Here is a 12692-nt window from a genome sequence, read left to right as displayed (position 1 = left end):
TTTTGAGATGGAGTCTTGCTCTGTCACCTAGGCTGGAGTGCAGTGGCATGATCTTAGTTCATTGCAACCTCCGCATTCTGGGTTCAAGTGATTCTCCTGTCTCAGCCTCCTGAGTAGCTGAGACTATAGGGGCACGTCATCACGTCCAGCAAATTTTTGTAATTTTAGTAGAGAAGGGGTTTCATCATATTGGTCAGGCTGGTCTCGAACTTCGGACCTCAAGTAATCCACCGGCCTCAGCCTCCCAAAGTGCTGAGATTACAGGTGCGAACCACCGTGCCTGGCAGGAACTTCTGATTTTTTGTTACGTTCATGATGATATGGTTTGGCTCTGTGTCCCGACCCAAATCTCGCCTTCAATTGTAATAATCCCCACTTGTCATGGAAGGACCCAGTGGGAGGTAATTGAATCATGGGGGCAGGTCTTTTCTGTGCTGTTCTCTTGATAGTAAATAAGTCTTATGAGATCTGATGGTTTTATAAAGGGGAATTCCCTACGCATGCTCTCTTGCCTGCTGTCATGTAAGATGTGACTTTGCTCCTCATGTGCCTTCAGCCATGATTGTGAAGCCTCCCCAGCCATGCGGAGCAGTGAGTCCATTAAACCTCTTTTCTTTATAAATTATCCAGTCTTAGGTTTGTCCCTGTTAGCAGCATGAGAACAGACTAATACACATGGCTACCTGAATAAATAATCCATTTATTAGCAATCCTTTTTTTTTTTTTTAATTGCATTTTAGGTTTTGGGGTACATGTGATGAACATGCAAGATTGTTGCATAGGTACACACTTGGCAGTGTGGTTTGCTGCCTTCCGTCCTCTCACCTGTATCTGTCATTTCTCCCCATGCTATCTCTTCCCACCTCCCCACCTCCCCACCCCTCCGCCATTTCCCCCCAACGGACCCCGGTGTGCAGTGCTCCCCTCCCTGTGTCCATGTGTTCTCATTGTTCAACACCCGCCTATGAGTGAGAATATACGGTGTTTGATTTTCTGCTCTTGTGTCAGTTTGCTGAGAATGATGGTTTCCAGGTTCATCCATGTCCCTGCAAAGGACGTGAACTCATCGTTTTTGATGGCTGCGTAATATTCCATGGTGTATATGTACCACATTTTCCCTATCCAGTCTATCATCGTTGGGCATTTGGGTTGGTTCCAGGTCTTTGCTATTGTAAACAGTGCTGCAATGAACATTCGTGTGCACGTGTCCTTATAGTAGAATGATTTATAATCCTTTGGATATATACCCAGTAATGGGATTGCTGTATTAGCAATCCTTATAACTAGGAGTTCTGATCAATTAATTAGAGTAGATATTGTGTGACAACTTCTGGGAAGTTCTCTAAAAAGTCAGTTGGTATCTACCCCTTTCTCTCTCTTCATTTCTTCATCAATCAGCTATCTAGAATGTGGACGTGATGTCTGGATCTGAAGCAGCGATGTTACATCATGAGGTGGAGTGATGTGTAGAGAATAGCAGAGCAGCAACATGAAATAAACCTACATCCCCAATAACTTTGTGAAGCTATCTGACAATCCTGTACAGGCTACCTCTGAAATTCTTTTATATCACTGAAATATGAACTTATAGCTTGTTGAACTGATGTTATTTTAAGTTTTCTGCTACTTGCGGCCATCAAGAGCATTTGTGATGTAACATTTCTCAATTCGGAACTATTGATTACAGATATTTTTTGTCAAGCTCTGACTCCCATTTTGAGAAGTGCCTTAGTATGTGTTGGACAATTCTTTTGTATGCATCTCCGTTACAAAATGTAACACAATGTCATCTAATTCTTTCTTGAGTCTCATAAAGCAAAACTCTGTAAGGCAAATAGCTATTTAATCAAGGTCATTTCTCCAACAATGAATATTTGTTTCACAAATAACAACTTTCTACCCAACTGATCTGTTTCAGCACCTTTCTAGATAAACAATAACTTCTCGTTTCCATGAAGAATTGTAGTGTAATCTTTTTGAAGATTGCTTAACGCAATATAATAATGCACACAATTGAATTGAAGTTATGATAATGTAAACAGCCATAATGAAATTCGTTTTTGTCAAGGCAGCAACAAATGTCATGACGATTGCTGGTGAACAACAAATTATACAATGTCATAGATTGCTAGAGGCAGCCCCATTTCAAAGATAATAAAATGGCTTAGAATCAATGACATATAAATAGGTTTTGATATCTAACAAGGAAAACTCGTTCATCATGATGATGAAAGAATTTTAAGCCACTAAATTTTGGGAGTGATTTGCTGTGCAATAAAAGCCAAGGGATGAAATAATTAACAAACTAACTGGGAAATGCCTCTGTCTATAAAATTATTTGTACAAATTCCTAATTAAATAAAAAGTTGGACACCTGTCTGTACAACAGCAATTTGTGACAACATCAAATCATAAGCACATTTTCTGTGCTTATGATAAAAGGAGAGATGACTTCTGAGTCACTCTCCCTAGTTTAATGTCAACCTGTTCTTTCTGTAAATAACTATCTAGCTTGGGAAAGCTGAAAGTGACCCAGACTTGGGCCAGACAGGAAAGACAAGTGAACTCAGGTAAACCACAACTCGCATTGTGGCTGAGAACTCAGACTGATATTTATGAGCATTTATGCCAAAGATTCAGTCATTTGAAAATATGTGCTTTTAGTGGTGAGTAATATACCTTTCCAGAATTAAAAGGTTCTCCCTGTTGTCACTTCCATTCCAGTCCCTGTCCTCTCCTACAGAGGAATAAAGTGTCACTGTATCATTTGAGCGACTTAGCACTTACATTTTTAAAGAGAATATTATTTTGCTATGGCTAGAATTTGAAGCTGGGTGATGGCACATTGGGATTCTTTGTTCAGTTTTCTCTAGTCTGTAGCATGTTTGAAAATAATAAAATATTTATTGAAAAGGCTGCAATTTTTTTTTTTTTTTTTTTTTTTTAAGATGGAGTTTCGCTCTTGTTACCCAGGCTGGAGTGCAATGGCGCGATCTTGGCTCACGGCAACCTCCGCCTTCTGGGTTCAGGCAATTCTCCTGCCTCAGCTTCCTGAGTAGCTGGGATTACAGGCATGCGCCACCATGCCCAGCTAATTTTTTGTATTTTTAGTAGAGATGGGGTTTCACCATGTTGACCAGGATGGTCTTGATCTCTTCACCTTGTGATCCACTCGCCTTGGCCTCCCAGAGTGCTGGGATTACAGGCGTGAGCCACCACGCCCGGCCATAAAGGCTGCAATTTTAAACAAAGTTTCAAAGAATGATGACTAATTATTCAATGAGTATTTAACCATATTGGTGTTTAATAATTAGGCACTCACTTAGGCATCTTACTCTTTAAGAAGCATCTAAATCATTTCTGCTAGAATTAGACTTTAAAATATTTATGAGTGAAATGATGATGATGTTTTCAGTTTGCTTTAAAGAGCTCTAGTGGTGGAGGGACTAGAGTATAGAGGGAACAAGTTTGGCCATCAGTTGGTAATGGTCGAAGCTGCGTGATGGGTACATGAGACTTTTTTCCTGTCCTCTCTACTCTGGTGGCTGCAAAAGATTTTCAGCAATAAAGATGCTTTAAAAAATGGTCATGGGGCCAGGCGCAGTGGCTCACACCTATAATCCCAGCACTTTGGGAGGCCAAGGTGGGCAGATTACTTGAGGTCAGGAGTTCGAGACCAGCTTGTCCAACATGGTGAAAACCTGTCTCTACCAAAAATATAAAAGATTAGCCAGTTGTGATGGCACACACCTGTAATCTCAGCTACTTGGGAGGCTGAGGCAGGAGAAGAGCAATTTAATTTCTAGGCATCTATCCCAAAAAATTGAAAACAGGATTCAAACAGATAGTTGTACACCCATTGGGTTCATAGCAGCATTATTCATAATAGCCAAAAGGTGAGAACAGCCCAGGTGTTCATCTACAGTTGAATGGATACTGGGCAACAGAGCAAGACTCCATCAAGAAAGAAAGAAGAAAGAAAGAAAGAAAGAAAGAAAGAAAGAAAGAAAGAAAGAAAGAAAGAAAGAAAGAAAGAAAGGAAAAGAAAAGAAGGAAAGAGAGAAAGAAAAGAAAGAAAGGAAGGAAGAAAGAAGAAGAAAGGAAAGAGAAAGAAAGAAAGAAGGAAGGAAGGAAGGCAAGCAAGAAAGAAAGGAAGAAAGGGAAAGATTTGGAAGTAGGGAGAGTTGCCCTTCCATGTGGGTCAGCTGGGCTTGGGTTGCTCTTCCAGGGCAAGTTCTATACTTGTCTTTCTCTCTTCCTAAGCAGGCCTAACCAGTAAGCATCTCTTCTAATTTTTCTGATGAAAAAACTGAGGCCCAGAGGAAGAAGTGGAGCATTTACCCCAACCAAGGGAAGGAAGCAGCAGGAAGGGGCTGACACTTCCCACACAGACTTCTGGCTCTTCCAGTCCATCCTGCTGACTTTCACTGCAGCCCAGGCTTGTGGGCACTCCCCATAGCTACCTAGAAGTCAGCTTTGTCTTGGGAAACACTCCCAGAATGCTGTTGTAGAACTCAGTAGAAGTTCTTCATGGCACATCACTTGGAAGAAGGCCAATTGTCACCTTCATCAGAAATTAAAAATACCAATGGTCCCTTAAAAACACGTTCTTCACTCAACCTAGTAGATGATGGTTTGCAAACACAGCCATTTAAAGACAGATAAGGCAAGATTACGCCTTTCCCAACTCCAAAAAGGAGGTAAAAGTATTTTAAAACAAGTTATTTCTATCAATTACCTGTTTGTTCACTTGTTTATATGTTATTCATCCTTCAAGAAGTAGTTTTGTGGCTTGTAGAAATGTGCAGAGTAAAACAGGATTAAAAAAAAGAGAGAGAGAGAGAGAGAGAGAGGGAACATCATCACAATGAAGAAAACCTGGTGCAGTAAATGAAGGTGGCACCAGGGATGACTTGGGTATATACAGCGCTTGCCTCAGGGTCTTGTGCTCTTTGCAGTGGTAGGATTCAGGTTTGACTCTGAGTTTCTCAGCAGCTGAAACCAAAGTAAACAATGGCATCAATACCAAGAACCACACAGTCATTAAAATAAAATTTAAAAAAACCCAGCTATCCAGAAGTAGAACCTTTCCCAGAATCTCTGTTCTTATTGCTCCCAGGAGGCCCTTATGTGACATAAAAAGGACAATACCTTCAAAATCACTCCTGCAATAAAAACAATAGGTGGTTTCAAGACGTTTGCTCTGAATGTGTCTCTCAAAGGAGTAACCCAGTTGTAAAGGTAATTAAGGAATGGCCAGGAGTGGCCAGGAGAGTGCAGTCCTGGTACATAGCTCCCAGACAACCAGACATTGTTCCAAGGCAAGGTTTTAGGTCATCAGATGGATTGCAAACACTGCAATACTCCCTGTCTATTATTTTCCACAGCAATACCTTTGACAAGAAGTACCTCACTTTGCCTCAGGGACTTGTCTATGAAACGCTGTGCATACTCCTTACCTCGATCCCTTCCCTGGGTCTTGCAAGCCTTAAATTCAGCTTCTGTGAGCTAGTTCACTTTCCTGCACATTGTATTGGCCCACACTCATGCACAGTCTGTGAGGCAAACCCCCTGAGTCTCATAGTTGTCTTGGAACTGGCAGCCTTGCAATGCTTTGATCATACTGTCAACTAAGATATTCAAAGACACTGCTCAGAGAAAGCTCAGCCTCTGTGTTTCTTCACAAAGAGATTTGTGCCAAGGTCAAGTCTACTTTCTCTAGTAGGCCCTAAATTGCTTTGTTATCTTCCCAGCAGCGGAAGTGATAAGAGAAAAGCATTTCTGATTTGGAACCAGAGCAGATATGTTTATGGGAGTGGAAAACCATAGCAATATTTTTCTTCTGCCGCCTTCAATAATGTGGACAAAAACATTTTCATGCAAAATCCAGAACAGAGACCTTTTGTTTTGTTTTGTTTTCTAATTTTGTTTAATCAGTGTTTTGCACATCAGTAGTCATTAAGAAAAGTTCAATGTGAGGCTAGATTTGGGCATTTTGTTCTGCCCTGCACACTTTAAAGGGCCTGATCCTCCATCTCATATGAGGCTCTGGGCAGTGCAGGGAGAATGAAAAGACACCATCCACTACCAAAAGGATCTGAAGCAAAAGGTTGTCTAGGGGCCAGGGACAATTGGAGCGGGACATCTTCTTGAAAGGACCCTGATCTTAAATTGCCTGGCTGGAGAAGACTGATCAACACATATTAACTTGTCTTTGGGCCTTCCGAGGGTTGAAAGGAGGGTCTTAAAGGGGACATTTCCTCTTCTACAACAGATACTGGGTCAAATCAAAGAGCATACAACCAGCTACCAGCAAATGCGATGGCTCCCATCCTGCACAGGAGCATGGGAATCACACTGTCGGTTCCACTTGGCCCCCTTAAAGCAGCTCTCTTTCACATGGGACCCATTCTTTGTGCTTTGGGTGGTCAGGAGCTTTGGATTGTGCAAGGGGATCTGTAAATGACTTTTCTCAGCTCTCTGCATGGACCAATCACAGAAACATTTTTGTTGTGGTGACTTCACAAAACCACCAAGTTTGAAGAAAAAACACTTAACAGTTTGAGCAAATGAAAATTCTGGCACATAAAAAAATCCATCCGTAGGCACGACCTTCAAGATACAGGCATCCCTTGAAGATATTGAGGGTTCGGTTCCAGACCACCACAACAATTTGAAGTGAATCCATAAAATGAAAGTGAGTTCATTAAGAAAGTAAAGGAGAGGCCGGGCGCGGTGGCTCAAGCCTGTAATCCCAGCACTTTGGGAGGCCAAGGCGAGTGGATCACAAGGTCAAGAGATTGAGACCATCCTGGTCAACATCGTGAAACCCCATCTCTACTAAAAATACAAAAAATTAGCTGGGCATGGTGGCACGTGCCTGTAATCCCAGCTACTCAGGAGGCTGAGGCAGGAGAATTGCCTGAACCCAGGAGGCGGAGGTTGCGGTGAGCCGAGATCGCGCCATTGCACTCCAGCCTGGGTAGCAAGAGCGAAACTCCGTCTCAAAAAAAAAAAAAAAAAAAAAAAGAAAGAAAGAAAAGAACTTTCAACCAAGAATTTCACATCCAGCCAAACTAAGCTTCATAAGTGAAGGAAAAATAAAGTTTTTTTGTGAACAAGCAAGCACTCAGAGATTTCATCACCACCAGGCCTGCTTTACAAGAGCTTCTGAAAGAACCACTACACCTGGAAAGGAACAAACAGAAAAAAAAACAGAAAAAAAAAAAAAAGAAAGAAAGGAACAAACAGTATCAGCCTTTCTAAAAAATACCAAAAAGTAAAGAGCATCAGTATAATGAAGAATTTACATCAACTAATGAGCAAAATAGCCAGCTAATATCAAACGGCAGTATTAAACTCACATATATCATTATTAATTCTAAATTTAAATTGCCTAAATCCCCCAATCCAAAGGCAGACAGGCAATTTGGATAAAAAACTAAAACCCATCAGTATGCTGCATCCAGACCCATCTCACATTCAAGGATACACAAAGACTCAAAACAAGGGATGGAAAAAGATTTACCAACCAAACACAGAGCTAAAATAAATAAATAAAAAGCAGAAGTTACTTTTTTTGCCTCTGATAAAATAGTCGTTAAAGCAACAAAGATCAAAAGAAGCAAAGAAGGACATTATATAATGATAAAAGGATCAATGCAACAACAAGAAGAGCTAAAGATCCTAAATATATACGCACCCAATACAGGAATACCCAGACATACAAGACTAATAAAGAGACTTAGACTCCCACACAATAATAGTGGGAGACTTCAACATCAATATTAGACAGATCAATGAGACAGAAAATTAACAACGATATCCAGGACTTGAACTCGGGTCTGGAACAAGTAAACGTAATTAACGTTTATAGAACTCTCCACTTTAAATACACAAAATATACATTCTTATCAGTACCACATCATTATCAACTTAGAAGTTTAAACGAAATGTTGGTTGGCTCCTTATTTGTTATTCTCTTCCCTCATTTTCTTTCATGTCTCCATTATTAAGGACAATTATAGGCATACCCATATTTAGACTGCATTCTAGCCCAGGCAATAAAGCAATACCCCCATTCTCTCTCCCTCTTCCTCTTTCTTCCTCTTCTTTATTAATTTTCTTATTATTCTTTTTTTCTTTCTCAAAAAACAAAACAAAACACCTCACGGACCCATCTATCTAATTTTAATTAGTTTGACCATCGGATAAGATTACCAAAAACTTTTTATAACCCTTTACAATTTTTGTGAAAGAACAGATTAGTGCTCTAAGAAAAACCTGCTGTGCTTTTATTGCAATGTTCAATTTACAGAAAAATTGAATACCTTTAACTTGAGCCAATGTTCACACACAGAATTTCTTTTTTTCTTTTTTCTTTCTTTTTTTTTTTTTTTGAGACGGAGTTTCGCTCTTGTTACCCAGGCTGGAGTGCAATGGCGCAATCTCGGCTCACTGCAACCTCCGCCTCCTGGGTTCAAACAATTCTCCTGCCTCAGCCTCCTGAGTAGCTGGGATTACAGGCACGTGCCACCATGCCCAGCTAATTTTTTGTATTTTTAGTAGAGATGGGGTTTCACCATGTTGACCAGGATGGTCTCGATCTCTTGACCTCATGATCCACCTGCCTTGGCCTCCCAAAGTGCTGGGATTACAGGCTTGAGCCACCGCACCCGGCCAGAATTTCTTTTACAAGATTAATTTTTCACGAACCTTCCACAACTTGCTTAAGCCTTCAGCTATATCCTATCTAACTTAAAACAATCCTTTAACCCTTTAATATGGGCCAAAAAAAATATTCATATCTCCATGACTTCTTATAATCTTTCACCAGGAACCCATTTTGCTTTCCTTACACAATCTGCATGTCAAACGGTTTCTTCGGTAGTCTTCAATTACATGTTACAATGTTAACTCTTAGCAACTTTTACTTTCGGTGAAAACCTTGGTTAAGTAAGGAATTTTAATTATGTATTAGATGTGGAGCCTAGGACACCAGACAGAAATGCAGGTAAGATCTGACTCTTGCCAGCATGGCTAGAGGGCATGGCTAACTCCACGTGTCCCCAGGATTTACCTAGAATCTAATGGCTCCAAAGTAGATAAGAGGAACAATTTTCAAAGGTCAAAGAAGCAATTTATGACCCCAAAGCATTTAACACCCTATCTAATTTATACCAAATGTCTTTTTTTTTTTTTAACCAATTATTCTTGAAATTGTCTTCATTTTCCAAAGCTTACTAAAGTCATGGGCAGGCATTTGTTTTTATTTTTCAGACAAAATATTTAATTTCAGTACTTATTACCTTTAAGCTAATCAATCAGAGTTCTTCCCTATATAAACATCACACACACAACACATGTAAATCCATAGAAGAAGATCCAATACTTGTGAGATTTTTCATTTGTCAGTTTTTATCTTTCTCTTTAAAGCACACGGGTTTTGAACTTTACCAAAGGTAATCTCCCAGGTGCACAGAGAAAGGAAAATTTCAGTTTGTGGACGAGAAGAGAATCAACAAAAGGTAAAGGTCACACAGACATCAAACCAGAAAGAACTCATCCCCTAAGCCAGGAATTGAACCCTGAACTCAGGCTGTCATTGTGAAAAGACAAAGCCTTAGCCCGTAAGCTACATCACCTGGCGGTTTCCATTGTTTTTCCTAGGTGGAGTCTAGTGCTTGCAAAGCCTTCTAAATGATCAAGATAATTTTTAGGGCAAACTATGACACGAATTCCAAGTTTCTTGTCAGCTGGATGGTGGAGACCAAGAGAAAATACCACCATGTGGTTACAAGGTCAAGTTCCCAAGAATATGAAACAAGATGAGAGGGAAACTTCATCCGGCTTTCTTTTTTGTTTCAGGGACCTGCAGCAAAGTTTGTTACTGAGATCCTAAGCCCGTGTTTTATTCTAAGGTACTCCTCTTTAGGACAGAGTGATACAGAAAGACAAATTTATAGCACAAAGTATACCAGGTTCGCTACAGTAGCCACTCCACTCAGCACCCAAAATGGAACTGGCAAGGCTCAAACTTGCTCCTGGATGGACCCTGTCATCTTTCATCCAACCTCTGACCAAGAGTTTCAACATGTGGTCTCTGGGGAAGATGGTCACCCTGAATAATAGAAAAGATAGGAAAGGGAAAGGAGAGAAAGGGAGAAAAGCAGTGTCTGCACCAGGGTGGGAAGGTGAAGAACTCAGGTTGCCAGAGAAAGACCCATTGCAGTGACGCTGAATCTAAAGTCTAGGTGGCTGCTTGTCAGTTGCGAAGGGATCTTTTCCAGCAGCTCTGTCAGCTCTCAAGTTTCCTCTTTTGGGGAGGAAAAGACTCGTATGTCCTATCCATGCCTACTCCTGTCATGCACAGCCATCAGCAAAGAGTGTAAGGCAAATTAATCCGAAGAGAATAGTGGTTAACATCCTGTAATGCCAATCCCATTTTTAACCAAGGCGGGCTTTACTGACAGGGGCCTCTAATCCCCTAAATCTTAGAAAGAACTCTAACTTTCCTAAGTTGGGCCTCGAACGTGAGTTCGGTCAAGCATCCTTACGTTTTATTAACAGGGTCCTTTTGGCCGGGCGCGGTGGCTCAAGCCTGTAATCCCAGCACTTTGGGAGGCCGAGGCGGGTGGATCACGAGGTCAAGAGATCGAGACCATCCTGGTCAACATGGTGAAACCCCGTCTCTACTAAAAATACAAAACATTAGCTGGGCATGGTGGCACGTGCCTGTAATCCCAGCTACTCAGGAGGCTGAGGCAGGAGAATCGCCTGAATCCAGGAGGCGGAGGTTGCGGTGAGCTGAGATCGCGCCATTGCACTCCAGCCTGGGTAACAAGAGCGAAACTCCGTCTCAAAAAAAAAAAAAAAAAAAAGAGGGTCCTTTTACCCACACTGTCTTAGGAGCAGCTCTAACTCCTCTAAGTTGGGCATCTAACCCAATTCCATCCTGTACCTGGGTAAAGTGTATCCCAACAGTTACCTGAAGTCGGCCAATGGGTGCTGTAGTCTATTTCCTCCGGGTCAAGGGTCCCTTCAGCGCTGTCCTTTCATGGTCACCTGGAAGACATTACCAGAAAGAAGTTCCAATCTAGACCCTAGGAGAGGGTTCTTGGATCTCACACAAGAAAGAATCTGAGGAGAATCCACAGAGTAAAGTGAAAACAAGTTTATTAAGAAGCAAAAGAATGAAGAATGGCTACTCCATTGGCAGAGTAGCCGCTTGGGCTGTTCCCACTGCTAATACTTATAGTTATTTCTTCTTTATATGCTAAACAAGGAATAGATTATTCATGGATTTTCGAGGAAAGGGGTGAACAGCTCCTGGAACTGAGGGTTCCTCCCCATTTTGGACCATATAGGATAACTTCCTGACATTGCCATGGTACTTTTAAAGTGTCCTGACGCTGGTGGGAGTATCTTTTAGCATACTCTAATTAGTGTATAATGAGCGGCGAGGCGAGCCAGAGGTCACTTTCGTTGCCATCTGGGTTTTGGTGGGTTTAGGCCGGCTTCTTTACCTCATGATATTTCATCAGCATGGTGTTTGTGAAGTATGCCTTTTTTTTCTTAATTTTTTTTTCCTTTCTCCATTCCCCCACCTCCCCCGTGAACTGTATCTTGTGCAGACCTTCTGTCTCATCCTGTGACTAAGAATGCTTAACCTCCTGGAAATGCAGCCCAGTAGGTCTCAGCCTTATTTTACCCAGTCCCTATTCAAGATGCAGTTGGTTTGGTTCAAACGCCTCTGACAGAAGGACTACAGTAGGGCCGGGCTCGGTGGCTCACGCCTGTAATCCCAGCACTTTGGGAGGCTGAGGCGGGTGGATCACGAGGTCGACAGATCGAGACCATCCTGGTCAACATGGTGAAACCCCGTCTCTACTAAAAATACAAAAAATTAGCTGGGCATGGTGGCATATGCCTGTAATCCCAGCTACTCAGGAGGCTGAGGCAGGAGAATTGCCTGAACCCAGGAGGCGGAGGTTGCGGTGAGCCGAGATCACGCCATTGCACTCCAGCCTGGGTAACAAGAGCGAAACTCCATCTCAAAAAAAAAAAAAAGACTACAGTAGGAAAGGGAATGGAAAAAATTGATCCGCATACTTACCACTAGGCAAAGTAACGATGTTGGGCTGTTGGGTGATTCTGCAGCGTGAGGGCGGTGAGGAGTAAAACAGCGTTCACCTGGGAATTTAAGGAAGTTGTAGGCAGCTGGAGATTAGATTTTTGGGAAGACATGGATTCTCTGCAGGTAGCCTCACAGACTACAGCAGTGCCAGCACCTCTCATAGGACACCCTGACTTCTTCAGGACACGGCCAAACTTGGCATTTCACAGAAGAGAAATGCCAGGCCCGCTTTAAGCACTCCCCTTACTGCATTTGCCCCTCTTCAGCTTCCTGTGAAGACGGAATGTAACTACTTAAGTACTCAAGAGGCCTTCCACAAGAAACACAAAAGCTTTGCATTCCAGCTCTTGGTTCTCTGCCACATGACTGTCTCTAAGAATTTCTATGTTATTTTTGGAATGGAAAAACCAGACACAGTATGGCTTCTTTGAAAAGACAAGGTGATTGCGCTCCAGCTTGTTTTCAGAAAATGAGCACTCTAATGCTTCTCTTCAACAGGCATTTAGAATTCAAGAAGAATGAGACCATGAGGAAAGAACTGTTTGGACACAGTCAG

At 41.8% G+C, this 12692-nt stretch overlaps 1 long non-coding RNA gene across 1 annotated transcript; it reads right to left on the bottom strand.

Moving 5' to 3' along the window:
* Positions 1-920: 920 nt before the first annotated feature.
* LOC120360710 (uncharacterized) lies at positions 921-12333 on the bottom strand. The gene is made up of 3 exons (XR_005577142.2): positions 12116-12333; positions 10988-11064; positions 921-4995 (listed from the first exon to the last, which is right to left on the bottom strand). It is a non-coding gene; the product is annotated as an uncharacterized LOC120360710 (long non-coding RNA).
* Positions 12334-12692: the final 359 nt, after the last annotated feature.

Source organism: Saimiri boliviensis, chromosome 2 (assembly GCF_048565385.1).
Source record: "Saimiri boliviensis isolate mSaiBol1 chromosome 2, mSaiBol1.pri, whole genome shotgun sequence".
In the NCBI taxonomy this organism is placed as follows: Eukaryota; Metazoa; Chordata; class Mammalia; order Primates; family Cebidae; genus Saimiri; species Saimiri boliviensis.
Note: the sequence above shows the minus strand (reverse complement) of the source record. Positions and strands in the feature narration are given on the sequence as shown.